We start from the raw sequence: 26,988 nt of genomic DNA, 5'->3' as shown, positions 1-26,988 counted from the left end.
CCGATCCCAGTGGATCACCCCCTAACCACTCCGCTGCCAGCCTGATTGATGCCTAACAGCTCCCCTGCCAGCTTGTTTGCCCCCAACTTCCCTCCTCTGCTGGCCTGGTCACTCCTAACTGACCTCTCCTGGAGAGTTGATCACCTCCAATTGCCCTTTCTTGCAGGCCTGGTCCCTCTCAACTGCCCTCCCTTGCAGGGCTGATCCCTCACAACTGCCCTCCCTTGCAGGCCGGGTGCCTCCCAACTGCCCTCTCCTGCTGGCCATCTTGTGGTGGCCACCTTGTGTCCACATGGGGGCAGGATCTTTGACCACATGGGGGCAGCTATATTGTGTGTTGCAGTGATGATCAATCTGCATATTATTCTTTTATTAGATAGGATAGAGGCCTGGTACAGGGGTGGGGGCCAGCTGGTTTGCCCTGAAGGGCGTCCCAGATCAGGTGGGGGTTCCTTTGGGGTGTGGGGTGGCCTGAGCGAGGGGCCTGTGGTGGTTTGCAGGCCGGCCACGCCCCCTGGCAATGCAAGCTGAGGCTCTGGTATCTGGAATTTATTTTCCTTCTACAATTGAAACTTTGTAGCCTGGAGCGGAGCCAAGCCAAGCCTGGGGCTCCCTCCGAGGCCGCAGCCATTGTGCTGGGGTTATAATTGAAACTTTGTTGCCTTAAGCAGGTGAGCCCGGCCAGGGTGTGCGGAAAGCTTTGCTTCCCCTGTTGCCGGTGGCAACCCTGGCCTGCTCTCTCAAGCTCCATTCTGCCGCCATTTGTTTGAATTTGTTTACCTACTATAATTGAAACTTTGTAGCTTGAGTGGAGGCTTAGGCCTGGAAATGGCAGGCAGAAAGCTTGGCCTCCTCTGTTACCTAGGAAACCTTGCTCTCTGTGGCTGTAGCCATCTTGGTTTGGGTTAATTTGCATGCTCGCTCTGATTGGATGATGGGCGTGGCTTGTGGGCGTGGCTTGTGGGTGTGTCGGAGGTATGGTCAATTTGCATATTTGTCTATTATTAGATTAGATAACATAGTGGTAAGTTATACCACAAGTTAATCATATATGCAGCTACAGTCTCATAGCCAATAATACTGTTTCATGTGTCACCTATTTGCAGTTTTTCAAAGAATTTACTTTAAAAGTCATGGAAAAGCATAACAGTAGAACAACAATTCATGACAGTGAATTTAACCAAGGGTAAAGATTTCAGTGTACTAGTTATTTCAAATAAAATTTTAGAAAACATTCTCTAATTATATTGCAACCAATGACTAGTTCTGAATGCTTTCTGGATTATGGTTAATATTCTTTAATGCTAAATGTTACTACAACTTAAAATCTCTTGCAGAATTCATGTCAGATCATAAATATGGCTAAGTCTATTTTTGTAAAATGCTGTGTGTAATTGATGAAGTTTTTATTCGTTGGAAACAGCACAAAATACTATTTAATGTGCAGTAGGGTTCATTGTCAGATTGAATAATCTAAGCCTGTTTAGTAATTCAGGTATATTTTTCTCTGGTGTGTTTTATTATGCAGACTTTGACTTAACATTCTGGTGGGGTTATATAATATATATAATTAGAGCAGATTAAAGTTAACTTCCCCGATATACACATCAATGGATATTTTTTATACTTAATCCCCCCATTCACATTTTTAAAAATATATTTTTTCAGAGGAAGGAAGAGGGTGAGAGAGATAGAAACATCAATGATGAGAGAGAATCATTGATTCGCTATGTCCTGCATGTCCCACAATGGGGATTGAACCTGCAACCTAGGCATGTACCTTGACCAGGAATCGAACTGTGACCTCCTGGTTCATAGGTCGATGCTCAACCACTGAGCTATGCTGGCTAGTCCCCCCATACACATTTTGCTTAGTGTTCAGTTTTATTCTAAAGCTAAAATTAAGGCTTATGTTTCAAATATGGTTTAATGATTATATATATTTAAAAATATTTCAATAGGGAAATATTGAAAAAATAGGGAACTATTTTTCTGGAATTTAAAACACCTATAATGGTCATTGTATTTATGTTTTACTTTCTATAAATAGAGATCAAATTACATTATAATAGACATTTTTAAAGACTTAAAGTGTTTGATTTTGGACAAATTGTATTATTATTTACTTTATTAGACAAAATACTTTTTGTTCAAAGTAACAAAGGGTTTTGCCTTTTAGAGGAAATCAATAATTTTGATGGCTCAGATGTTAATGCTACTATGGGTATCAGATTCTCTACTTTAGTTATTCATTTTTTTCTCATATTCCTTTTCTATGGCTGTAAATTCTAATGTACATTATTGAAACTGTTTTACTAATTTGTCAGTTACCAGTAACATTTTTTAATTTCTATTGCATTGGAGTTGTTTCAGTTTCTTGCTGCTTTTGTAGTGATTGCTTTTCTTGCAAGTGGAGGACAGTATATATTTTTTTATCTATATCATCAGAATTGAAACCATTCTAAGTCATAGATAGTAGTTAGTTTTAAAAAATGTATTCCACTCACTAAACCACAACATCATCTGCTGTAATGTTATATTTCCATTTTTCTTTTTAAGAAGTTTCATGCATTCACAAATTTTTGAAAGTCAGCCTATGCTTGACCACATTTCCTAGAAAGTTGTGCATAGCATGTACTATCTGCCTGCAGAGAAGGTTCCAAATGGAGTATCTTGAATAACGGCACTGAGAGCAGATATGACAAATAGGTTTCAGTGCCAACTTTCAGTATTGGTAATGGCTCTCAGTGTTGTGTATTGAGAAGGATTCCAGGATTAGCAACAAAGATTCCAGTGACCAATTAGTCAAATCTGTCAGGGTGCTGACAAACATTAGTTAACACATAAGCCCCAATTTTGTCATTTGTGGCATAACACATTTTTTGTCTTTACTTTTATAAATATTTTTGACATTTTTCTTACTAGTTATAGCAACAATACATATTTTTCTATAATCACTTCCATTGATTTCTTCTAAACTATCTGCTATTATTTCCTTTGTTAATCATGATTCCTGAATGAATTTTATGTTACCTCTAGCCAGTGGTCTTTCATTTCTCTTCAAACTTATATAAATGCTCTATTAAGTGAATTCATTTTTTTCCTATTCATTTTAAGTCATTCTTTGGGTTGAATTTTTTATGGGAGTGAATTGTGCTATAAAACCCGGTTTCTATGTGTCATACTGTGGCAATATTTCTGTGTTAGCAGTAGTAATTGCAGTGGAATTTTAATTGATTTATAGTTAAAACTTTCACTCAAGACATGTTTTATGTTTTTTCTCCCAAGAAATATCAAACATTAGTATTCATTACAATGAAAGATGTTTTTTGTCATTGGAAAAATTTCCAATGAGGTATTTCAAAATCGATTAATCTAAAACATGATCAAAAGTTTCATTTTTCAAGTAATGAAAGATATGAAGACTCATTCTTGACATCCCAAAATATTACTAAAACATATGCATGTCTATGAATTATAAAGTCTTTGTCCCACCAATCAAAGCAAAAAAAAATTAAATATGCCTTTTATTTTACATGAAGTTATAAATTTTATCCTGTTCCCTGATTAGAGGTTACTGGACTTCAGTTACCTGAAAATAATTATTTCTCCCCAAAATAGTATCTTACCTATTGGGAAACACATTTTCTTTCTTTAGCTGTGTTTTATTGTTTTGATTACAGGAAGAGCAGAGCAGTGTTTCATTATAGGCAAACAAGTATGACAGCTATAAAATGAAAACAAGTAATTGCATAAAGAAATGGCCTGCTTTTGGGAAGTGCTCTTGCTGTAATTCCCATTTGACTTCTAGGAGAGTTCTCGTGATAGTCTGGGTTTCTAATTGAACTATTCCTATTTATAGCTGAGCAGTACTACATATTTTGCATTTTACTTTAGTTGTATTCAGCTGAATTTTCTTTATTACTTTTCTGTAGGCCAATGTGAAATTATTTCCTACTTGTACTTTATATGGACATTTGAAGTACAGTGATAACTTGGAGGGTGGGGAGGGCAGGGTGAATGTGTTTACTTGCAATGGCCTGCTATTAGATTGTTAGATGCCATTCTAGAAAAAGTTTTAAAACTTCATTAATTGACATTAAGTGGATTGACATTAAGGTTGATGTAATCGATTTAATGGTAACGACAGTTGTGGTTTTATTGATGATGAATCCTGCAAGATTTATTCTTATTTAGGATTATTGCTAAAAGTTGGTTTTGTGACATGTCCTTTGTTTGATGTCCCGGGGAAGTAAAGGGAGAATGAACTCTTGATTGCTATGTATTTGAGTTAAAGATCATAATCTATGGGGAGTTTTGGAAGCAAATCTTAATTTCAAGATATTCTATGTTGTTGTCAATACCTGAAAAAGGTGTTTTTGGAGGAGTGCCGTAGAATATGACTTGCTTTTCTAATTTTAAATCTTGTACTGATTCTTCTTTGGTTTTGGTTGCTCTACCACAATGATTTTGTTGTTGTTGTTTTGGAGTAAGGTTTAACAATTCTACAAAATAAATTATATATAAGAACAAATTTAATTTATGTGAGGTAAGGCTGTTTTTCTGATCCATTGAGAACAATATTTCCGTCATACATTTAACACATGTGAGCACTTGCCTACTCTGGGCCAGGATGATAGCAACATGAAAATCACAGTACCTGCCTTCAGATGGACATAACAAAATAATAATAATTTAAAGAGATAATCAATTTAATGGTAATATGCACAAAATCTCAAGGGAGTTATATCACAAGGGTCTGACCTGTCAGGAAGGGGGCTATGGTGAAAGTCATCAGGACAGGTTTTTCAGACTTGATAGATGGGAGTGTCCTTGAATAGAAACGGAAATATTTCAGCGGAAGGAAACTTGTTTGCAAAGTTACTGTTTTTCACAAGAGAGCAGGACTTAATCATGGAACTACAAAGAGTTCAATATAAGAATGGGAAGTGCAGAAGACATGTGGCTGAGCTGGGTACACAGGGTCCTTCTCACTAAGGGTTACGTACACCATTTAATTTGGCTAACTATGGGAATATCTAGCCATACATTTGGTTAACTTTTAAAAAGCTAAAATGCTGTAGTATTTAACTGGAAAAGAAAAGTAATTTGAGCTGAATTTGTAAAACCCTGAAAAATCTATGTATATAAAACCCTAAGCAACTGGTCAGTCCACGGGCAGCTGGCAACTGGTCAACCCACGGGCAGCTGCGGTGGTGTGAGCCTCTCTGATCTCCAGCAGCTCTACCAAGTGGCCACTGTAGCAGGCACAGCAGGGCCTGGATGAGCAGGGGCAGCATGGCGCCCACCTGGGCTTGGGCTCAGGCTCGGGCTCGGGCTCGGGCTCGGGCTCCTCCCCAAGTGCCTGCTACTACGTGCACTACTACATCCCTCGATGTTGGACTGCCAGTTTTGGCCTGGTCCCCACCAGAGATCGGGCTGAAACCAGCAGTTCGACATCCCCCTGAGGGGTCCTGGATTGCGAGAGAGCACAGGCCAGGCCAAGGGACTCCACTGGTGCACGAATCCATGCACTAGGCCTCTAGTGTATATGTAACTTGTGGAAAAGGTGTGGGTATGGGACCAATTTTATTTTTAAGTTTCATTGGAAAAACTAGTTTAGGAAAACTAAGATTTCTCCCAAAGGGACAATATTACATTTCACTTAAATATGTTATAGAAGGAGATTGTTTCATCTAATAATTTTTGATAAGGTTTATACTTTTTAAGGTAAATAAAAGATACTGCTTCTATCTTATGTTGGTATTTTGTGATTTTATATTTTATGAAGTTAAAGATTTGGTCTGATATTGATCATTTACATTTTTTCACAGTGACTCCTGAGGTTATGTTCTGTTTTTTAGTTGCAATTGATTACCTAGTTTCTGAGCTTTTCCTAAACTTTGAAGGTACTGAAAAAAAAAGTATTTTTCTGTTTAATGTAGCTTGATTCAGTGGTAATATAAAGCCAAAATATGCAAAGGAAAATATTACCTTGAATGTTTTTGACCCCTCATCTTTTCTGTCTCGCATGACTTGCCATATATCCAGTAGAAGGGGCCTTAAGATCACTGTACAGATTAAGTAATTGAGGCCCCGAGAGATTAAGTGAAGGTCTCCTAGACAGTGAGAGGCCACTGCTTGGTCTTAGATCTGCTGACTTCATCCTGATACATTCTTACTCGTTCTAATGCCATCATTTTACTCGGTCTCACTCAAGCTGACATGTATTGATGACTTACTGAGTATCAGGCTTAATTGAGTGCTTTAGATGCAATATCTGAGAATGGAGGCTTTGTGAGGACAATGAGTTTTACCTGTGTTGTTCACTATTGGATTCTAAAAGCTAGAAACAGTGCCCAGTATCTAAAGGTGAATAAATGAATCCTCAAAACAATGTAGGTACTGTTATTAGGCCTATTGTACACATGAGGAAACTTAATGGTTAGGGAGTTTGAGTTATCTTACTCAAGAAAATATTCAAAGAAAAAAGCAGTTATAATATGTGAATGCCGGCACTCTCCCTGGAGCTCACTCTGAATCACCGCACTGGGATCCCACTGCCTTCCACAAGAACTGGTCTGCTGACCAATTAGATTCAGGGCAGCAGGCCAGATAGTATTTGGTATAATGGCTCAGCTTATATTCTACATCTGTACTCTGTATGATCATGAGTAAAACAGAAGAGGGCCCAGAAGCCTGTGGAATGTAATTTTAGAAATATGCCAAGGGTTTTTATTGTTTGTTTTTTTAATGAACAGTTGCTGAAGTGCAGCAGTTTTGTTATTGCTTCTCCACTTAATTAGAGCTTGAAAATTTATTTTTTTTTCATTTTTTTAAACACCATTGTTTAGATACCCCCTTCTGCTTTATCTGTTAATTAAAAACACAGGATTAGCATAGAAATGTGATCATCTCAGTTGGTTGACTAAGCATTGATGACTAATTTTCTTGTTCCAACATTTGATTACAATTTTGAATATATTAAGCTGTACTTTTATTTTTAGCATCTAGATAAATTTTGCAACAATACAGAGTAGACTGTTCAGTAGTTTAAATGTGTCAAAAATATGTAATCCTTCTCTAGTTCAGCCTATTTTTTCTTGTGCAGCTTGGTATTTGCATATGCAGGGTGATTATCATACAAAAGATATCCCAAGAACACCTTTCTAAAAATCATTTGTTCTGCTGCTTTATTCAGTGTTAGAATTTCCCATCACTAGTTTCAGTTTCATTCATTTTAATTAAGAGATTTTCCCCTAAAGTCACATGTATGTTCCAGGAATGAGAAAGGAAGCCTTATATTAGAATCAATTAACATGTTGGCTTGAGTTAATGTACCAGAGGATCTGGCGGCCTTCTTAGGAAACAAAAAAGAAAGATTTGGGGTAAAGGGTCAGGGGACAGATAAGGATTTATTTAGGGTTACTGGTGGGAAAGATGCAGCATATGTGAGACATTGTTTAGGACTTCGGGGCAGCTCAGTCAGCAGGTAGGAAGTCCTTGAGAGTGAAGAAAGGGAAAAAGGAACAAGGAGTAGTTAAAGCTTTTTCATGGTTTGGCTGGGCTAGCCTTGTCTTATGGTACATAGAAATGATAGAGGAAAATTAGCCTATACCTCATTCTCTATGATTTCTGACTTGTATTCAGTTAATTACAGTAAGTACATTTCTGGTTCATAATGTCAAAAGTGATCTTTTACATTAAACAAGTGCAAATGGTTAGGTTACCATTTCCTCTTGAGGCCTAATTTCTGTTGCAAAGAACAGAAACTGCTTATATGAACTTAAGCAATCGGAGATTTTTTTATAAGAAAATTAAATGATCTCACAGAACCCAAGGACAGGAAGTTGAGGTGGACTTGGGTGTCATTGGAATTAGGTCTCTACTCACTCAGTAAACACTGGATATAGAGGAGGATGGGGTGGGATTATGGGTGAAAATGGTGAGTTTATTTGGGGACATGTTGGAACTGAAGTAAATGTGAAATGTCTGTGAAACTATTGAGAGGCAGCTGAGTATTTAGACCTAGAACTCAGGGGAAAGGTCTGACCTGTACATAACAATGTGGAAATGATGAAAGAAAAATGAATGAATGAATAAAATGAGTGGTTCAGTGAAACTGAAGTAATCATGAATCAATACAAAATATTTGAGGATGAGAAAAGAACATGGATAGTGGTGACTTTCTAAACTCTACATATATGTATTTTAAATGCTTTTTAAATTGATTTTAGAGAGAGGAAGGGCGAGAGAGAGAGAGAAAAAAACATCAGTGAGAAACATGGATTGTCTGCCTTCTGCACAGATTGAGCCCAAAACCCAGGCATGTGCCCCGAATGGGAAAAGAACCGTGACCTCCTGGTTCATAGGATGTTGCTCAATACATTGAGCCACACCAGCAGGGCTGCATATATGTTTTTTTAAAAATGTTTGTTTATTTTTAGGTAGAGAGGAAGGGATAGGAATAGAGAGATAGAAACATCGATGAGAAAGAAACATCATCGATTTTCTTTCTCATCGACTACTGGGTCACACCAGCCAGGCTACATATATGTATTTTAAAATGAACAGTTTATTTTGCCTCTGGATTTTGAAAATGAGCCAATATAAAATTATTTCTAATTTATAATGGTAGTCATTTCTAGTATTGTTAATCTAGTGTGACAGAAAAATAACTCTAGAATGATGTTTAACTCATTTACTTAAGTAACCGCTCTGATCATTAAAAACTTCCTTCAAAATCTTAGTAAGTTATATCAGTTTTGATAACTTTGTAGTCCCACAAATAATAATGACAACTGGAAAACAAAAGAGAAAAATATATTTCATTAAATTCAGAAATTTCCCTAACTGTACAAATAAACTAGCAGTAGGAAAAATAAATTTATTTTTAAAAAAGCACAATATATAGAAAGAAATGTTTCCTTTGGAAAGTTTTCTTTTCTGGGAAGAAAAGCAGAAGAGGAACTGATTTTGTCTTCTTGGGACTCTTAGCCAATAGAACTCACTGTAACATGTGAAATTATAACAATGAAATATGTGAATATGTAATACAGCTTTGTACTGTTCTCCAGTGACTATGGTTTAACATTGGCAAAACATGAAAGAAATCTTTTTTCATTTTTGCATCAGAAAGTAGACCTGACTTTTATAAATACATACTTTTTGATATGATATTTGGTGGGAAAAAGTAAATTTCTCTAAGTTTCTTTAAAGAGCACAATATACTTAAAATGTTATGTTATACTTGTAATGTTAAATTACTTAAAATGCAAGGGAAATAATAGATGAAATAAGACATCAAAATAGAAAAATATATAATCAGAGGCATAAGAATGGCTTTTCTAAGAGAGTATTGTCCTTACACTTTCTAAATGCATGTGGTCATGAAGGTTAGTACTGAAGGATGTTCTTAGAAGTGAAAGCTTTGTGCACACATGGCCTAGAGGCCATGTTTATAGGCAGTGATGGGTGCTCATTTCCTCGCCTGCAGCATTAGCCTCACTGTAAGTACACGGACTTGTCATAGGATAGATTCAATTAGCCATGTCCTTTGTAACTTACATGAATGCAAATGGTGAACGTGCCATACCCAGGACTAAGTTTAGTAGCACTAATTTATTTCTTTTAAGGTTTCTAATAGTTAATCATTTATTAGTTTTTCATTTGTCACTTTTTATTTTTACTTTGAAGTACAGTGCTTTAAATCTTCAGATCAATCTCAACATTTAAGCCTTTAATACAATCTTATTTATGTCAATCAAATTGCTAAGGTAGAAACTACTTGATTTTAGTACAATTATAACAGACTAATCAATCAGTATTTCACAATATAGGTTTTTATAATGAGATTATACATGGGTATTGATTTCGGTTTTCTGCTTTTTTAATATATAATTTTTTCTTTATTGATTAAGGTATTACATATGTGTCCTTATCCCCTCACCCTCCCTACCCCCACTCATGCTCTCACCCCCCTGGTGTCTGTGTCCATTGGTTAGGCTTATATGCATGCATACAAGTCCTTTGGTTGATCTCTCCCCCTCACCCCCACCCTCCCCTACATTCCCTCTGAGGTTTGATGGTCTGATTGATGCTTCTCTGTCTCTGGATCTATTTTTGTTCATCAGTTTTATGTTGTTCATTATATTCCACAAATGAGTGAGATCATGTGATATTTTATCTTTCTCTGATTGGCTTATTTCGCTTAGCATAATGCTCTCCAGTTCCATTCATGCTGTTGCAAATGGTAACAATTCCTTCTTTTTTACCGCAGTGTAGTATTCCATTGTGTAGATGTACCACAGTTTTTTAATCCACTCATCTGTGGAAGGGCATTTAGGCTGTTTCCAAATCTTATTCTATGGTGAATTGTGCTGCAATGAACATAGGGGTGCATATATCCTTTCTGATTGATGTTTCTAGTTTCTTGGGATATATTCCTAGAAGTGGGGTCACTGAGTCAAATGTTATCACCAATAAGGTCTTACTTTCCAACATATACAGAGAACTCATACAACTTAACAAAAGGAAGATAAACAACCCAATCAAAAAATGGGCAACAGACCTAAATAGATACTTTTTGAAAGAAGACATAAGGAAGGCCAAAAGACATATGAAAACATACTCAAAGTCACTAATCATCCGAGAGATGCAAATCAAAACTTCAATGCAGTACCATCTCACACCTGTCAGAATAGCTATCATCAACAAATCAGCAAATGACAAGTGCTGGCGAGGATGCGGAGAAAAAGGAACCCTCATGCAGTGCTGGTGGGAATGCAGATTGGTGCAGCCACTGGAAAACAGTATGGCGTTTCCTCAAAAAACTAAAAATGGAATTCCCATTTGACCCAGTGATCCCACTTCTAGGAATATATCTCATTTGTCACTTTTGAATTGTGCAACACTGCAAATGTTTAGAAGTGAATGCTATTTAAGTGATATTTTGTAAATGATACTAGCTTCCTCATTTTTCTTAGGTTGATATCAGTATTTCATGGCATATAAAGATATCTGTAATTATGTATGCAGGATTGGAACTTTCAAGGATAATAAAAGGATTAGACAAAAATGGGTGAATCCTTGCTGTAGAAGTTTTTGTTTAGGGCCAGAGAGTAAATATTTTAGGTTTTCCAAGTCATGGCCTCCATACAACTCAACTCTGCCATTGTAGCACAAAAGCAGCTATAGCAGATATGTAAACAAAAAGGTGTGACTGTGTTCTAATAAAACGTTATAAAAACAGGTATTTGCCCTATAGGCCATGTTTAACTGACTCATGCTCTAGAATAACTAAAGACATTTAAAAGAGGGATACATCCCAGCTCTCAGCCTTTCTGTCTCTGATTTCCCTTTGTCTGTATTTTCTGTTTTATATCTTATTATCTTCCAAATCGAATGCCTTGTTTCTCGAACTACATTGTTAGCTATTTGATTGTTTCTCTCCTTTCATCTGTACCCTTTCCTCCTTTCCATTCTTCCTCCTCCTTAAGAGATGAGCCAGTAGATATTTGTTAGTAATAATGAGTTTATTTTAACTCTTAACTCTTTATCATTATAGGAGATATTATGAAAGTAATTGTGTTATTTTAATGTCTCAGGAACTAACATAGCTATTAAATGTTTGTTATTGCTAATGAAGATCTTAGAATTTTTTCTAACATTCTTTTATGAAAATTTTGAACACTTAAGACCAGGGAGACCAGTTAGGCAAAATATTACAAAAGCCTAAACTATAGTAAAGATGGAAAAGAGTTGTAAAATTAAAGACTATTTAGTAGATAGAATTAACATAATTTATCAAAGTCATTTATCTCTGTTCCAAATTGAAAGCAGATGTTGTTCAGGTAATACTACCACATTTATTAACCCACCTATGTAGTTGTAAATGGAAAAGGACTTGGGCTTAGCAAAGGAAGTGACATAGTAACAAATTATCTCTACATCCAGGAATTTTGTGAAATTCATTTCTAATGTGGTTTGCTTATTTTCAGGTTATTTAACCTAAAATTATGAAAACAATCTAAGTTGTTTTAGACATCTGCATAAGTAAGCTTTATGTAAGTCTACCAGATAGATTTTGTGGCTTTTTTTGCCAGGATTAGAACTTTCAGTTTCCAATGACTTCGTGGTTTGTGATATTTTTTATTCTTACATTTTAGTTATATACTTTCTCTTTCAAAATTATAAATCTTACAAAAATCCACTGTAAATTCCTTCCTTTTCTTCCTCCTCTCCTCCTCTTTCCTTTCTCAAGCTATGTTGGTCTCAGTTCAAGGCATACTCTGTTACTTCTGATTGAGAATTCTGAAACAAATAAGAAACTTCCTCCCAAAGGGTTTTGCATGTAAAATAACACATAAGATATAGATATATGCAACCAGGATATAACATGGGACATATGACCTACAAAAGAAGCCAAATAGAGTACTTTCAGTTGGGGAGACACTACTTTCTTGAGGTCAGATGGATAAGCAAGAGTGTCAGGACCCGTGTGAGTTACCATGTCTGTTATTCCTTGGCTACCTCAGACTAATGGTACTGGTGTCCTGAAGAGGTCGCCACACATCCAGAAATGCTTAACCCGCACCAGAGAGATGGAAACCTGTGAGAGGTGATTTTTGCCAGTTTTCTTTACTGACAGATGTTGACAAACAATGCAATATTGATTCTAGACATCAGTTACATCTAGTTATAATAGACTTATTTTAGCTATATCCTTGTAAAAGCTTTGACTACTCTTTTTTTATTTTTTTTAATAAATCTTTATTGTTCAGATTATTACAATTGTTTCTCCTTTTTCCCCCCAATATCGCCCCACCACCCGGTTCCCACCCCCCCTCTGCCCCTACCTCCCCCCCCCATTGTCCTTATCCATAGGTGTATGATTTTTTGACTACTCTTACTGCTTCAGATTTTTTTTTCTCTTTTCCCTTTTTAAGGAGAATGCTCTGTCAGATGATATAAAAAACTAACAGGTTGGATGGATTACTTTATTTCCGTTTGCTAGTAAAATTTGACAATGTGTTTCATATATAAAATGTTATTAAATGAATCACCCTTTTAATTGTAAAGCATACCCGATAAAGTAAACCAAATCTGCATCAAATTACTTATTTAAAATGTTGCTATTTTGCTTTATTCTGAAGAACAAATGGACAGATACTTTCTGCTTGTGCTGAAGTCCTTGATTGTGGGCTGCCACTGTATTTCAAGGTGGTTATTACTGATGCAGTTTGTCTCCATGCACATAAAGCATTCACACTGCATTTTGCCTCTGGATGTCACTCTTTCTAAGTCAAGACAAACATGTAGTTTGAGTGAAGATAAATGGCATTTTGAGCATAATGTTATTTTCTACTACTTCTTGTATGAGTGAAAATTACTCAGCAGTTCAGAGTGAAGACTAAAGTGAAGTGAATAACAGAAAAGTGAATTTATATGTGATCGTGCTTTTAAAAAATGTTGGAGAATAGAAGATGAATGGAATTTCTAGGTTTATTATAAAAGAGTTAGCTACTTTCTGTCAGTATACATGTCAGAGCTCTTGGGGAGGAACCTGTGGTGAGACACTCTATCCAAGCTTACAGGGTTCCATTTCATCTATCATATGAGATTTTGCCTTATTTTGAGAGAGTTTGTTGACAATACTGATTCTTCCTTAGTTGTAGTGTGTTAATTTTATTGTGCTCATAATGTTACAAGTTCAGAAAGGTTCTCTTCCCTCCAGGTTAACATTCTAGAACAATAAAGGGCATCCACTGAATGTGGAGCCCATTTCTCTATGCATTCGATGAGATCATTGGATGAGATTCTGCGGGTACTGTCACTAACTAAACATAAGATTCATATGTATTTTCAGTCCTGTATAGCTGCAGTTCCACAATTTCATGTCAAACAAGGAAATATCCAATTCATAAATCATATGAGCATTGTGGTGTACCAAGGTGGGGGAAAATGGACATCTACAATCTCGTGAATTTTAAATATTCAATGGTGGTAAACTATGTAAAATGAGGTTTTGAGGAGTAAGATTTTCAGATGTCCAAATTTTTATTATAATTAGCTGTATATTATTATTACCTTCTCCCTCTGCAGTGAAATTTAATGATAATTCTGCCTCTCAGTTCCTTAGTAAGGGACTTTGCATAAAGTAGTAATAACTGATAATGTGATGACATTAATAAAAATAATTTATAAATGGTGAATTATACAAATAGGTAATGTTATTATTTTCATTATATAGTATCATACCTATAAGCTATTTCGTTGAAAGAAAAATGGAAAATCAAAGTATTATGTACACCTTGTGGAGTATATATTATCTTAATATACCCCAGTGTACCTGTCATAGTTCTTATACCCATGAAAAACAACTTTAAGTAGTTTCTCCTTATTTTCTTCACTTAATAGCATTGCATTCACATTTGCTTTTCAAATTAAAAGCTGAGTGATCATTTTGTGGCATATATAAAGATTTAAATTTAATTCTAAGATTAGTGACTGATAGGCAGAAGAAGGTGAATTTACATTTTTGTCACTGTCTCTTTTAAGCTAAAGAACATGTTAACCTATTTTACTGGACATCTCAGTCAACATCTGGTTACATTTGTGGGCTTATGTTAGCAGTGACTGTGACCAGAAACATTTCAAAGGAACAACACTAGGTGCTTGGCAGTTTCCTTTACCTTTGTTACAATAATCAGTTTGAAAGCTTTGAGAAACAGAATGCAGTGAGAAATTATTAGCAGTAATTTCCCATTCAGTGGCTTGTGCTAAGACCAGTGGTTCAGAAAGAGTATGAATACTTTGTGAACTTAGTGAAATGGAAGTTTTTCATTAGATGCCTATGTAAATTCCTAATGGTCATTTTATGGTCCTTCCTCTCTTCCTCGGTATTAAGAAAGGCATCAGTTGGTGTTAGAAACATAACCCTTGTGAGCTAAATTAGACTGCTTTGTTCTTTCTTAGAAGAAAGACTTTTGTTAGTGGTTTTCTTTGCTAGCTTCCCTGATGGGCAGCAGCCTTAAACTGAAATCTCACAACTGTAACTCTGAGCCAATTGCTTAACCTCTTGTGGAAGAAAAACATTTAATAGGAAGAATATGTAAGATTAGAAATATGAGTTATTCTTCTAAGACAGTGGTCGGCAAACTCATTAGTCAACAGAGCCAAATATCAACAGTACAACGATTGAAATTTCTTTCGAGAGCCACATTTTTTAAACTTCTAATGTCACTTCTTCAAAATAGACTCGCCCAGGCCGTGGTATTTTGTGGAAGAGCCACACTCAAGGGGCCAAAGAGCCGCATGTGGCTTGCGAGCCGCAGTTTGCCGACCACTGTTCTAAGACATAAGTTGACCACTAATTAGTAGGGAAAGTCTCCAAAGCTTATTGTTTTCAAGATTCTAACATCCCAGGAGATATTTAGAATTGTTGCCTGTATTTTTGTCTTTTGTATATTAGATCCCTTTACATAAAATAGTGGATTCAGATGATTTGTGAAACATTATTTGGATAATTATATAACCATAAAGTAATAGTCATTGTACATATTGTGATTTAAACATCTTATAAGTTTATGTAATTGATTTTAAATAACTTTACTAAGTTTTTCTTAGAGGTACCTCATATTCAAAGACTGTAAAAACATCTGCATTCAATTTCACTATCATCTCCTACTGCTGTCAAATTTTAAAAAATATATAATTCAGTCTATCCTTCCCCCCTCCGCAAACTGATACATAGCACAGCCTGTGAAATTAGTATGATAATACTTACAGAATTTTGATGAAGATTGTGCTTAATACAGTCCCTGGAATATTTCATAAATGTAAGGTAATATTACTTCTAGTAGTATTGTTTCTGAAATGCTTTAAAAACGTGTGGACAAGAAGAACTGGATTATTTTTATTTCTTCATATGCTTCCAAAAACTTGATATTCCCAAGAGTTTTATATTATAAATCATCTCATGGCAGGCTTTGTTACTTGAGAGATAGGAATCAGACTAACAGCATCCACACCTTGTCCTAATATCCTTGTTCCCAAAATGGAAATTCACCTTAGGCATCACCTGACTCCTGCAGGACTCCCTGTTCCTCTGACTGGTCAGAAAGGATGAACCGGTGAGGACCCAGACTTCTCCATCTGGGGATGGCTCATTCATTTCTCAGTGCTCAGAGCCTCCTATCTACCGGCTGTTTTTCCTTTCCTGATGCAGCCAGTAATTGGCTCCGTTCCAGAAACCATACTTCAGTCTGAGAGGCTCCCTGACCTTTATTGAATTCTCTATGGATAACTGCAGTTATGTGCTTGGAAATAATTGCAGTTGTTACCTTTAAAACACAGGAAAAATACCTCTTAGCATTCACAGTGCAGTCTAGGGCAGCTACTTAAGGCCAAAGGGCACTCCTTTTCCCCTCCCTTGATATTAGTCATCCAGTCCTCTGAGCCTGATTGATGTGCACCTGGCATGGTGGAGAGGACTGTCAGCTTACGCTTTCTGGAAGCTGTTTAGCCTCCTGTTGGAAGGCCTAGCAACAGGAGCAACATTCCCTTGCTTTTATCCTCTACTTGTCCACCTTGTCCATCATGTATGGAGCCACCACACAGAAGGTGCTTGGAAAAAAGAGTTTGAGATCTTGATTTCAGGGCTGTCCCCATCAAACTCCAAGCAGGATACCAGAAACATTTTGTAAGTCAAATTCATGGATAATTTTCATTTTCAGTAAAGAGACAGATTAATGAATAAGAATTTATTGCTAGATCATCTCCCATAGCTATGAAATTACGAATAGAGACCTAGTGAATAGTGAATAGAGACAATAACCTCCTTAAACCTAATCTCTCTACTTTCATTCATTTTGCAGATACTGACTGGGTTTATTTTGTTTCAAGGTGTTGCATTTGTAGTTATATAGCTTATAATTAGGTAGAGGTGGCAGATAAAAAGGTAAAGAAACACATAATTAGTTATTCCCTAGTTGTGATAAATGCTGTGATGGGAGCAAACTGGATTCAATAATGAGAATAAATTGTTTGGAAGTGGAAAGGGAAAATCTACTTAATTAGGGAGATGGGGAAGACTTCTGAAGATTCTACATTTGGGTGAGAATTGGGGAGTTAGTGGTGTGAAGTTTGGGGGGAAGTAGGTGTCCAGGCTCAGTTGGAAATGTCATTAGAGGGTCCAGCAGCCAGCAGAAAAGATTATAATAACCTCTATCTTATCCTTCCAAAAAAATCACATATTTCCAATACACTTGTTAATAACTGCTGCATTCTTTCTTTTGGAAAGTTCTGAGTTATTTTTATGCAATGTTTTAAATACTTACTGGCATTTATTATATGCACTTCCATCTCATCATGGATTACCTTTCAGTATAGTCACTTTTAGGAAAAAAGAAGGTTTTGTCTCACATCTGTATTGAGTGGCAATACAAAAATCCAAACAAATTATTTTAAGATTATCTGCCTTTGGGGATTACCTGTGCTACTTTTTTCATTAGAGCATATAAAGAAGAGGTATGTATTGTGTTTGTCATACCTAAAATAATAAATTATCAGTGCTAATCCATGCAAAGCATGCTTCAACTCTTTAAATTTTTATTTTTAAAGATTACTGTTTTAAGAAAGATACTTCTAATTAACTATATTAGGGGTCATAAAAAGTGAAAATATCCTTTATGTTATACTGAAACTTAATTTTTAGATTTCACTAGGGATCTAGAATCAGCAGTTCTTTCAGAAGTAGACCCCAGAAGTCAGCTCATATGTTCTCTAATAACAATTCTTATCTTTCATAATGGTATTGAAATTCTGATCTGTGTTCTTGCTAATTTTTTCTCTTCTCAGTTTCAGTACTTGATCTTTACCTATAGTATACAGAAAGTAACAGATATCACATTAGTGCCATTCATCATTTGTTGAATAAATAAGTCCCTGCTGTGTATAAAAAACTATGCTACATGCCAAAGGCACAGTACTAAAACAATTCATGCATGATGCCAACCTATTGGGTTTTTTTCTGTACTAGTTTGAATATATACTAGTTTTAAGTGACTATGAAATAAGCAAGTTGTTTGTGAATTCATTGTTGCTATAAATTTTAATTACTTTATAACTTGTATGTGACTATGTTATTATATAGAGTCATTGCCAGCAGGAAGAAATAACACAGTTTATATAGACCGGGTATTTTATCTCCTTTTTTTCCTTATCACTTCATCCATGTTTGGTTTTAATTTTTCTCAGTTCTATTTAAAGTTATAAATTAGAAATTTTATAAGCCTCTGATCTAGAATTTAAATTTATGCACGCAATATAAAAGTGGCCCAGCCAGCTGCATGGCAGCAGTTTTGAAGGTTAAGTTTGTTTTAGGTTGGACCAAGAACGCATACTTTCTCAGCCCCTCGTTCCCTGCCCAAGTATTGATCATGTAATTCTTTGTCATACCTTTGTGAGATATACATGTTTTTCATTAGAGAAATGAAGATGACTATTACTTAATTATGAAGTAATATTCTTTAGGTAGCCATCATCAAAGTACATTTTCTTACATGTAATTATGAATTTTGGCATATTATAAGTACCTATGACCACTCTGTTATTTTTTTAATACTCACCCTAGAATATTTTTTCATTGATTTTTAGAGAGTGGAAGATAGAGGGAAAGATAGAGAGAAATATCTATGTGAGAGAAACACATTAATTGCTTGCCTCCTGCACGAGCCCTGACCAGGGCCTGAGACTGGGACTGGGCCTGGGAGAAGCCTGCAACCAAGGTATGTGCCCTTGACCTGAATAAGCTCGGGAACCTTCAGTCTGCAGACTGACGCTCTATCCACTGAGCCAAACCGGCTAGGGCTATGACCACTCTGAATTGTCAGTTTTATGGGCTTAAAATAAATCAGTCTAAATAATGCATTTACAATAAGCACTTTCAGTATCAATGTGTGATTTAAGACTGTTGTCTTTAGCCTCATTACAAATGTGATGAGATTTCTGATTTGTATTTGGAAGTTAGTTAATGAAAATCAGGAAAATGCTGTTCAGATAATTTGTCATCTTTCTGGTATTTGCTGTTTTGTAGCATGTACTTCATCATGTATTTAACCTCTAATGTAGCACTGCAGAGGGGGATTCTAAGTACTATGAAATCCACATACATAGTAACACCCAGAGATTGATCAACCATCGAGTTCTAGAGTATGTGGGTGGCAGTGTTCTTAAAATAATAAATTCACATATTATGCAAATCAAAGTGGGTGGTAATTTTTATTTTAATATCTGGAACATGTATTTAATATACTTCCTATCAAAAATCCAAATGTAGTTTGGTTAGAAAACTTATAAAATGATTCTAAGTATATATGGAAAAATATATATGCCACAGTAATGAAGAAAATATTGTAAAAGGCATAAATAACTCCATTTATATATTAAAGTATTTTATAAAGCTATAGTAATTAAAACAGCAATGTGTGGGCATTAAATATATGCACAAACATTGGTGAATATAGAATAGTTATGTCAGTAAATAAAGTACAGATGAAGATTTAGAATATAGTAAAAGGGGTATTTTAAATCTGTATGGAAACACTTCTTTTAATAAATTGTATTGGAACAATTAGCTAACTATTCGTGGTAGGACTGGGGTGATAAATCTGGTTAAAGAACCAACCAGACTTTTCAAAGAATCAACTCTTGGTTTTATTGATCTTTTGCGTTTTTTTAGACTCTATTTTATTTACTTCTGCTCTGATCTTTATTATTGTCTTCCTTCTATTCACTTTGGGCTTTGTTTGTTGTTCTTTTTCTAGTTTCTATAAGTACAAAGTTAGATTGTTTATTTGAGATTTTTCTTGTTTCTTGGGGTAGGCCTGTAATGCTATGAATTTCCTCTTAGGATAGGAATGCTTTTACTGTGTCTTACAGATTTGGGGTTTTTGTTGTCTCATTTTCATTTGTTTCAAGCTATCTTTTGATTTCTTCATTGATCTCATTGTTAACCATTAATTATTTATAACATGTTATTTAGTCTCCATGACTTGGTGTGTTTTTCTAATAGAAGAAGTGAGATTGGTATTTACTAAGTTTGTGAGTTATCTTTCCCTAATAATTGATGTTATAAACAACACTAGTTAGTACTTTTAGTCTGTCTGTAGCAGTAACTGAGCAGCCATCATATGCTTAGAGTCCCATTTCATCTATCATGGGAATTTGCCTTATTTTGAGAGAGTTTGTCAACAATACTGATTTTTTTTCTTAGTTGTGGTGTATTAACTTTATTATGCTCATAATGTTACAAATTCAGAAAGGTTCTCTTTTCTTCCAGGTTAATATTCTAGAATGGTAAAGATCATCCACTAAATGTGGAGCCCATTTCCCTAGCATTGGGTGCAGCCAATGTGGTGTTTGTTGTGGGCAAGAAATAATCTATATTTGTTTTCTGATGTGCTCATATCTAATAATTTTATTTTCAGTTGAACCTATTGGCATCATGTATATTGCCCATTATAATAACCAGAAGTGAAAATTAAAATAGCTTTGTTGTCAGACCCCATTCAGCTCCTGGTTTTGCTACTTGTATGGCATCGTTAAATCTCATCTATTCATTACCCATCTCATAAAGTCCTTGCAAGAATTACATGAGATACATGTGTCTGAAGTACTCAGCCATAGTAAATATGCAATAATCAATTGCTATCATTATTAGCATTAACAATATTATTAAGTTTTCTTTGAATAATTAACCAAACATGATGCTATCAATCAACATTGGAAATCAAATGCTTACTGTCTTCAGAAACGTAAAGATTTACCAAAAATCTGAAAGTGAAACAGACAACTGGTATGATGTCCACTGCCACATTTGGAATTTGGACTTTTCCCATAGGAAAGATGCAACAAACTAAGGAAATTCCTGAAAGAGGTAGAACTAGAAAAATATGCAGATAAATGGCTACCTCAGGAAGGCATTCATTTATTCATTCATTTAGTCTATTGAGTGTTTTGTGCTAGGCACTATTCTAGGAGCTTGGGATGTGTTAGTGAATGAAATAAATGCCTGCCTTATAGTCTTTCCAGTGAAACTCATATTTTTAGTCTGAATCATCACCCTGTTGTCCATGTCCATGAGTTCTCTTTTTTTCCCTTTTTTGCTAAATCCTCCCCCACCGCCACTGCCACCCACATCCTCCCCATAACCCCAACAATCTTTTCTGTGAAGCAAGAATGGGAGAAGAGTCAGCTAGAAATAGGTGCAGCCAGGGAAAGGAATTCAGACATAGAGATTTACCATTTTTCTAAGTAAAAAATGGTTACATATTATTAATTTGAAATGATTCAACCTACTGTCATGCAGAGGAGTTTGGATATTATTGCTATAGATGGAAAGCTTAAGGGCTATAAGCAAGGGAAATGAGGTGAGATTTATTTTGGCAAATAAATTATAGGCTTCCTGACTCACCATACACCCTACCGAAAAAGGCACATGATGAGTTATTTTCCTAAATTATCCGGGACTCTTCACTCCAAGTTTGGCTTATTCCCATTTCTTTGTACATTGGCCTGATTCCTTACCCTTGGCCTCACTCTCTTGTGGACTTTGACTGTCAGCTTGCTGTTTGTGGTGATTTCTCCCACTGCAAGGTGGATTCTGACATGCAGCCTCAAAGTGGAAACTCTGTGTAAAGCTCTCCTGTACACAGCCTTGCTTTTTTCTTTGTGGCCTGAGCCATCCCAGGGTCATCTTATACTGATACAAGATTGGATAGGGGATAACTTCAAGCACAGGATGAAAAGAAGTTAAAGTACATATATAAAAAGAGTACTTCTAATTTGGTATTTTCTGGTTCTATGTTTTAGGAATGTCTCCAAGTGTGAATAGCACATACACAATAATTTGGGAATGTTTCTCATAGTTATTCTCCAGGCCATACTCTTTTGAAAGGCAATCTTTAGAATAATGATAGCAATTACATTTATTTAGCTAGTTATAGCTTACCAATTACTTTTCTAAACAGATTCTCATTTGATCCTCATTGTAGCCAAGGGAAGTAATTATCACCACTTTATAGGTGATAGAACAGAGCTTTATTAAAGATACACGTGTTTCCAGAGCTTCCATCCCAGCTACCTACCTTCAGATCTGTCTCCCCCTACAATGCAAAATCTGCCCATATTTATATATTTAATAAGTCAAAATAGTATTTTGTTAGTATTGGATAATACAGGAAACATGTGTCTCTAGTCCAAGCTTTAACTTCCCACGTTTGTATAAATGAAGTAACTTCTCAGCTCTGTGATGATTACCAAAGTGATCTATCGTATTTTTATGTTTATAACAGTAATTTTGATAATGTTGGCATGAAGCAAAGAAGCCTCATAGTAATGTAACATGCACATAATACAGGCTGTCCAACTTGACTGTATAATCTAAAGCTGTAACTAACTTTCCAAAGTCTCTCAGTTTCTTTGAGCAGAAATATTTTTAAATTGTCTTCTTTATACAGTGGCTTCTGTAACCTGATTGGCTGGTCTGTTCAGTTGGCACTTACTGGCTCTGTGAGGGAAGGGGGAGATGCAGAAGGAAGCCTCCAGCGTAGAGCGAGTCCTGCAGGGCTTCAGGGCTTTCCTCGTGGCTTCCCTGAGAAGAGGGTGCAGCAGAGGCTGCTCTAACCCTTCCCGGACACTGCGCCAGTCAGAGCGCCCAGGGGTCACCTAGGGGTCGGATGAATCAGGGAGGTACAGATGAGCCTCAGGTCTTTTCTTTAACAGTGTCCATCAAAATCTCTATTTCCCACGGACTCTTGCTGCCAACCCTACAGAAGATTCCCACCCCCATCCCACACCCATAAAGGGACATGGCCCCTGTCTTTGCTTCTCATTCTTCACGACTTAAAGGGAAAATGCTAAAGGATAGGAAAATTGTTCCTATCGGACATTACCAAGCAAGCAAGGAAATATAGTTTGACTCACTTTATTTTCAGATGCTAGACATGGTTTTTATTTCACTTTTTCCCCATTAAGATTTAGAGATTTTTCTGGTTAAAATAGTATAAAAGCTGTAGTAAGCTAAGTAATTATATGCCTTATCATGAAAGCAACCCTCCCGACCCCTTCCCAACCCCCAGTTTTCTTCTGGTTATGATGTGTTGATATTGGAGCACACATTTTGCTGACATCTTCTTAAGCTTATTATCTTGATGAATTGACCAGAGTATACAGATTGATTGAAAACTCAGTTTTACAATGGCTGAAGTAAGCATAGGTTAGGAAGATGGGCAGCCAATAAGCGGACAGGGTCTACACAGTGCTAGATGGATTGCAGTAAAAAATTGAGTTAAAGAGAGGACATTGCTATCTATTACCAGTTGACTGGAAAGTATGTTATTGAATCATATCAGAAATAAAGGCCAAGCTTTTTTCTCTTACTCCTTCAAAGAGCTCAAATTGCAAATACCTTTACTGCTTAATAAGCAAAACAGTGCTACCTTATATAATGTGAAATATTACTGTAGACAATGAAAGCACTTAGTTTTTTGCTGCTAGCGGCTTAGGCCTGTTTTTATTCTGTGTGCACAAAAACCATATTCATATTCAATGCACTATTTTAGTTGCTCTTAATAGTGATCCATATAAAACTTTAAATGGGAATGAATGGGTTAAAGTAGAACAGTATTTCATCTATACTGAAATAAAATCACATTTTCATTTTCATTATATTGGATAACTACACAGATACAAAGAAATAGTACAGAAACTTATGCTTTCTGAAATGACATTAAAGACATCTTAAACTGAGCAACTTAGCACACCATTAGTCATAAGGTCAGTCCATTTCATGATCAATTGGACAAATTTTTAAATTTATTGGGGTAGTATTGGTTAATGAGATTATATAAATTTCAGGTATAAACTTATAAAACTTATAAATTTTATATTACATCATCTGTATATTCCATAGTGTACTCACTACCCAAAGTCTAGTCTCCATTCATCACCAAATATTTGACCCCCATTACCATCTTCATCCTCCCCCAACCCCCTTACCTCTGGTAACCATCATAATGATATCTGTGTCTACAAGTTTATTTTGTTTGTACATTTGTTGCTTTTTGTTTTATATCCCACATATGAATGAACTCGTATGAGTCTTGTCCTTTTCCTGGTCAGGGTGCTTACAGGAGGCAACCAATCAATGTTTCTCTCTCACATCCATGTTTCTCTCTCTCTCTCTCTCTCTCTCTCTCCCTTCCTCTAGCTCTAAAGGTCAATAAAAACATTTTTTTTTTTTTACAAAATTGTCATCACAAAACTATTGATGATTACTGAGAGAACAAGAAAGAAAACATTTCTGAATATTAGAACCTGTTGAAATGATTTCAGTGTTTGATGCTGCTGCCCCTTATTTTAATTCTTGGACTTAACATGCTTTTTTCTTTGCCCGGCTGGCATGGCTCAGTGGTGAGTGTTGACTTATGAGCCAGGAGGTCATGGTTCGATTCCCATTCAGGGCACATGCCTGAGTTATGGTCTCGGTACCCAGTGTGGGGCATGCAGGAGGCAGCGGAACAATGATTCTGTCTCATCATTGATGTTTCTTTCTCTCTCTTCCCCCTCTCCCTTCCTCTCTGAAATCAATAAAAATATATATTTTTAAAGATGCTTTTTCCTTTAATCCTGCTTTTAAGTATAGAACAATGTTAAAGCCTTCTATCTTATAACTGGAGATATTACAAATACACAGAAAGTGACTTTTGTAATCTAAGTCATCTGATAATAGGGTCGAGTATATTTCAATTATAATGAGTTAGGAGGCAAGAGATTGTTATGTGGTAGACAGAAATTATATTCACAGAGAATTAAAGAGGAGGGCAGTCACCTCATAACTCAGTATTGCTCTTCGGCTCACTAGAGTCCATGGAGAAGTCTTCCAGAGTAGAATCCTGGATCCATGCTCCCTGCCAGCTCTTCCTCTTCCATATCTCTTGAGCACACCGTATTTAAAGAATTGGAAAAGTTGTAGGAACTAGTGGCCACATGTGAGCAACCAGAAGTATAAGACTTAATAGAGGCTTAATTAATAGAGAGAGATAGAAACATCAATGATGAGAGAGCATAGCCAAAAGACATAGAAGTAATAAGATGAATTTTGCATGGCCCTAGAGAGAAAAAAAATACTTAAAGATAACAAGACTTTTTTTTTTTCTTCTGCTCTGGATTTGATTGAAGGTTCACTAAACTGAAAGCCATGGGAGGTACTGCAGACCAACAGTAAATATCACCCATACTCCAGCCATCACATAGAGCAGAAAAGTTTTGCCTTCTGTATCAATTAGGACAAGCTAGATTATGCTGTAGTAACAAACAACATGAGAATCTTAGAAATTTAAAAGACCTAAATTTATTTCTCACTGCAGAATGTCATGGGTCAGAAAAGTTGCTCTGCTCACAATTGTCACTTATGGACACAGGAAGATGGCAAGTCCATTGCTTCCACAATCTCAGAGACAGAGAACTTGCAAAGCCGTGCACTGACTCTTAAAGTTACCTCCTAAGAGGGACTAATCATTTCTGCTTAAATTGCACTGACTAAATCAAGTCACATAGCCATGCCTGAGTTCAATATGGTGGAGCTATATAATCCTACTACATAGAGAGGCATCATATGTTTGTGTCCGATAATACAGCTACCACACTTGCAATTCTACCCACTATGCCAGTGGAGTATAGGGTCCAGTATAGCGTCCCTGGTTTATTGTGATTGTAAAAGCTACCAGCTTACATCCAGTAGGAGAGTCCTCAGACTTCCTGACCCGCTCTTTTCCATATGGCTACCAGAGTCCTTTCCTTCTAGTTTTTTAGCACCTGTGAGTTTTCCATGAAAATCATCACCTCCTAAAAGGATTTCACATAGTAGCTTTGGGCTCAGGGGGAGAAAATCCTCAGAATCTTCTCTGTTAGGAGACTGGAGATAGGAGAAAGCTGTAAGAGACTGCTATATACACCTTTGTCGCTTCTTTTATGTATTTAATGGGATTTTGCTGGGAAGTACTTTTTACATGAGTTACCAAACAAGTTTAAAAATAAATTGTCATTGAACCATCATAACATTGGAGAGCTCAGTGCCACTTCTTCGTTTGCTTGACTCTAATAACATGACCCTCTCTGAAATCAATAAAAATATATTTAAAAAAAACAAAACAAAAAAAAAATATGATTCCCTTCTGCAGTGTTTTTATTCTGTAACTTATACATATACGGATGCACTGTTGGATGGTGAGCCACTGAGCAGGTGTGGGAAATGCACAAACAAGGAGGCTTCAATCTGGGAAGTTTAAGTAGAAGCGGTAGAACTTGAGGGACTACAAAACTTGTTTTAACAATTACTAGTAAAATAACAAGAACTGTACTTAGGGAAATAGAAAGAATGGCATGCCGCATGGGGGATTTATTAGACAATTGCTCTGTAACAGACTGCACAAGGTATCTGGGGCCCAAAGAAAAGTAAGAAGTGATCTCTTGAAGGAACCACAGAGAGCATACCTAGCCTACGGTGTGGTTTGGAGGAAGTTTGGGGCCACCTGCTCAGTGACTCACCAACAAACAGTGCATCAAAGATAAATTCAAGTGACAGAAGTCAAGAGGATGGGATGGAGAATAGGAGATGAAGCATCAGACCTCTCCATGACTAACCCATATATGTTTTAGATCTGCGCTCCATGTACACTTCAGTTTGGCCTCTTCTGTGAAATCTAGTGTTTTGTCTAAAAATGTGAGCTAGCTCTAACTGGTTTGGCTCAGTTAGGCCCGTGGACTGAAGGGTCCCAGGTTCGATTCCAGTCAAGGGCATGTACCTTGGTTGCGGGCACATCCCCAGTGCGGGGCGGGGGGTGTAGGAGGCAGCTGATTGACGTTTCTCATCTGATGTTTCTAACTCTCTATCCTTCCCCCTTCCTCTCTATAAAAAAAATCAAT

General features: G+C 36.3%; 1 protein-coding gene across 2 annotated transcripts in view; it reads left to right on the top strand.

Moving 5' to 3' along the window:
* The window catches only part of FER (FER tyrosine kinase), a 302,725-nt gene that overhangs the window by 227,029 nt on the left and 48,708 nt on the right, over positions 1–26,988 (top strand). The window lies entirely within an intron of this gene.

This window comes from Eptesicus fuscus, chromosome 4, assembly GCF_027574615.1.
Source record: "Eptesicus fuscus isolate TK198812 chromosome 4, DD_ASM_mEF_20220401, whole genome shotgun sequence".
NCBI classification, from domain to species: Eukaryota; Metazoa; Chordata; class Mammalia; order Chiroptera; family Vespertilionidae; genus Eptesicus; species Eptesicus fuscus.
This window is presented reverse-complemented; position numbering and strand designations above follow the sequence as displayed.